The sequence below is a fragment of the Phaethon aethereus genome (assembly GCF_964289735.1).
Source record: "Phaethon aethereus genome assembly, chromosome: Z".
Taxonomy (NCBI): Eukaryota; Metazoa; Chordata; class Aves; order Phaethontiformes; family Phaethontidae; genus Phaethon; species Phaethon aethereus.
This window is the reverse complement of record NC_138577.1, coordinates 43,075,477-43,079,794: the sequence shown is the minus strand read 5'-3', so window position 1 is coordinate 43,079,794 and position 4,318 is coordinate 43,075,477.

Here is a 4,318-nt window from a genome sequence, read left to right as displayed (position 1 = left end):
GCTGGTGTTTGTCTGTCTTTGAGCTGGATCCTCTTTATTCCTAAGTAGAGCACTTCTATGAGACATACATGCTGCACAGGAAAATAATCTCTGACAAGCAGGTAGAAGAGTATGGCAATAATCGATTTTTTTATACCTTCAAGCTCAGACTCTAAAGGGACGCTCATTCTAAAAAGCCTATTAAGCAGATTGCAAACTGGCCTTTACTGGACTGCTCAGGTACAACTAGTTTGTTTGTGAAATGGTACTATCCTCTTGCGTCTCTCTGGTCTGTCATCAGTTAGGATGGATTTGGTTTTTTTACTCAGCTGAGAAGAGAGATGGCAGAATGGCTCTGTGCCTTGGTTTACTGGGGTGAGGCAAGGACAGTTAATGCATGTGTGCACTTTGTGTCTTCTTGGAGAGCAGGACCAGTATCAGCACCTATGTTCATCTGGTGTGTGTTACTGTAGCTCCACTGATTTGTTTGGGTGGTTGTCTTTTTTTTTTTTCCTGGCATATTTACTTCCTAGTAGAGGTGCTTGACAGAGAGGTACCAGCTGATATCCATGCTGGAAGCATGTACACAGCCATCTCAAATCCTCTGCAGACATGCAGGTGACCTAATTAACCAGTAGGCCACAGTGACCTATCAGTTGACACCCTCTGCCTAACAAATAAATGTAAACACCAGTTGGCTCAAGCTGTTGACTGCAGATAGTTTGTTAAGCTATATGTGTGCTGCTAACTCAGAATACACTTAAGTATTTCTGGAGGCTGGGATCAGGCACACAAATTTTATTTGCAAGGCTAGTTGACTAGCGTGTCTCAGCAGGAAGCCTACACATTCCTACTGCTATTTTAATGATAAAGCTTCCTTTAAAAATTAAACAGCTTTCCCACTGAAACCCCAAAAGCTTTAAAGTGAGTTTTAATTAAGCTTGTTCAGAAGTTGAAACTGTGCAGTACGGCTTGACTCACTAAAGATGACAAATAAAATGCATATCTCTATATTGGACTTAGTGTTTTATTTTTCCTGTCTAGTAGAAGAAATACATTAGGGGTATTGAGTTTGCTGGAGCATTGGCATATTGGTACGTTTTGCTCTCAGAAGTATGAGCATAGCAAGTAAAAATTGAGGGGTTTTGTCTTGGAGAAGAAAGAAAACACCACAAGAACACATTGCTTCGTTATGCTACCTTTTACCTCAGATCTGTTACGTATTTTGCAGTTCCATCACATTTAGAACTCCAACTCCTCTTGTTACACGCATCATTTTAAGTGTGAGTTCTTTCAGATCTTCAGTATCAGCTTCCTTTTCCCAGTTAATCACTGCCCTTCCAAAACTAGGTTGTGGAAAATTATGCACACCCCATCAGTGCAAACAGTACTTCCAGCAGCTCTTGACAGCTCTTACCTTGCTGTCACCCTCTATATATAAACTTCCTGCAATCCTACTGGGACAAAAGTTGGCAAAGATCCCCGGGCTCCAAGTCAGGATGCAACGTAAGCTTATGCTTCAAGAGACTTGATCATAATTCAGTTAACTGCTCATTACCCCAGTGGAACAGGACTAACCTGAGCAAGAGTTATCAGCCATGGGACAGTGCTTCAAAATGCAGGTGCATGTTTTGGATAACAGGAGAGAAAAAAATCTGAATTCAATAAATTATGTGCTTACCATAGCTGTTAGTTTCTAACTGATGAGGTGATCACTCCACGATGAGAGACAAAATTATTTATAAAACCTATCAGTGAAGGTATGGCCCAAGTAAGCTGTTTCCTTAGTGACCTACACAAAACATGACCCATTTTTTTATCTGGTCGTGACTTAACAGACACTAAGAGTAACAACATGGCAACAGCAGCTGTTCCACCAGGGGAAAAAGATAGAAAAAAATATAAATATTCAGAGTCATCAGCCTTCACGAACAACGCTCACCTTTCTGTTATCACAGGCTTCTCTAGAAGACCCGTTCCCTGTCCCAGAGGAGTATTTCAGAGAGCTATCTATAGCCAGGGCTATCCCGGGGTGTGCTACGGATACCCAGTCTCATTTCATACAGAGAATGCACGAGCTGAAGCACGTTGTGTCAGGGTAGGAGCCTACCTGTTCTCCATGTACCTCATGTAATATACCTGCAAATTTTGTAGCTGAATCAGTGCATAAAAAATACTGGAACTCCCATATTTCTTGGAGACTGGCCTGGACACCAAGCAGGCCAGTTTCCGTAGCCAGGCTGTGCTCTATTCTGCACCAGTGACTTGACAACCTTACTGGCTCTGGACTGGACAGGCAGGTCCTTGCTCACCGCAAGGATTAGGTACCATTCAGGACTCTGTTTTGTCCACTACTGCCCAGCCCCCTCAGACACTACACCCAGTCCCACACCTGGACTGCCATGAACTTACAGCCCACCCCACACACCTCCCTGACTGTGGGTCACCCATCCAGGAAAGATTAAATACTTTCTAGATAGGAAGAAAATCTACTGCAAAATAATGCTCTCACAAATGGAGTAGTTTTCCAAGACAGAAGGTTCTCTACAAGTATTGGAACAGTAACACGTCAAGTTTCAAAAAAAATGAGTTACCCCTATACCCAAACAATGTAGTGAGTTTTAATTATCTTCAGGTGCTGAGACACACAGTAGCATAGCCAGTTGCCTTTTCTTGGTCATAGACAGTCTTGACAAGAGACACTGTAAAGGACACTTACCACACTTAATGCTATTTCAACAAGTTTAAAACATGCAAAGATTTCAAGAGCTACAAGGTGTCTAGTGGCTAACTTTAATCACCGCAGTTCCAGTGACAGTGCAGCCCTTAGCGACAGAAGAATAATTTTCATTTCCTGAAGTGTTTTTTATCCCTCAAGGAAAAGTTTATGCAAATCTTTTTAATCGAAAGTCTCCCACCTGTGGCTCCCTTCTTTTTTTAAAAAAAACTACCAGCTTTATGAGCTAGAATACATTAAAAAGATAAACTTCTCATGCTCTTTTCCGTGTGCAAACACAGCCCCATTTCCCATCCTGGCAGCCTTCAGAACTAATGAGAAAGTCTCACTTCATCAACAGCACTCTCTCAAACACACATGCCTTCACCACTCCTCCTGCAACTCTCACGCAGTGGAAAAGCCACTGGTTAGAGCAATGGGAATTTTTTAGTGGGTGAGACGCTGCCCTCTCAGTGCCAGACCTTCTCATTCTGAAACAGGGGGGCTCACAACTCAGCGCACTCTCTTCCCACTGCTGCTGGGTACATTCCCCTGAACTTCCATGGTCTTTCTGGAGATGCCTTTCTGGAGATGGAGAAGGAGCAGATACACATCTCCTCACTCCTCCTCAGAAGCCACAGAAGATGCTGTACAGGCTGGGACAGGGCAGAAAGGCAGAGTACGTGCTAGCTGTGGCAGTGTAAAGGCAGTAGGAAGAAGCATCAGTAGCTAAGTGCGAAGTGGATGCTTACCATGAGGATAAGCAGGAGAGATGGACTTAAAGGGGTAAAAAATTGTACCTGGTTTCACTTCACTTCTAAGAAAGTCTTTCCTATGTCTTTCCCTTATGGCCCTAAACACACGTGCATGCAGACTATCAGAAATGACAAGGTGGCAGAAGGAGAAGGCACAAGCCTGTTAGCTGACTGCTTAGGATTGAGAGAGACATTTTTCTGCCCTCTTAATTTTCTCATTGGTAAAATCATCCAGTGGGGAAAAATTCTGCACAAAATTGCTCCTGTGATATCATGAGAATTCACATTAATTATAGATACGTTGCCTGGCTGAGCTGGAAGACAAATATTTAAAATAGACACTAGGTTTCAAGGGAAGGGAGACTTCCAGGAGAGCAGTCATGCCAGGTGAGAATGTGGCAGAGAAAATGAGGGTGTCCAAAAGCACTGTACTGGAGAAGGAAAAGTATGTCCCTACTAGAGCGTTTTACAGAAATGGAAGTAGTTGGGATTGATATCTACAGCAGCAATCAACCTCTTTAAGAATGAACCACAGCTCCCTTCCCATGTGCTGCAGTTACCTATTTTGCACTAGGTTTGAGAAACATCTCTCTTAATTAACATGCTGTTAGAATTCTTTGGCTTCCTCAGAATTGCTGCTACCCTCCTTCAAAAAAGGCAGCAAGCAAATTCACGAATAATGTTATTTTATATGTAATTCTGTTTGCTAAATGTATGTATACACCTTATTCCTGTACACCAAGTGCATCAATACTGAACAGTGTCCCTAACGACCTATGACTATTATACACAATTGGGGCCTACAGTCACACTTCATTGCGGAAGCCAATGAAATTACTGTTCAGTGGTTGTCACATTGTTGAAAAGC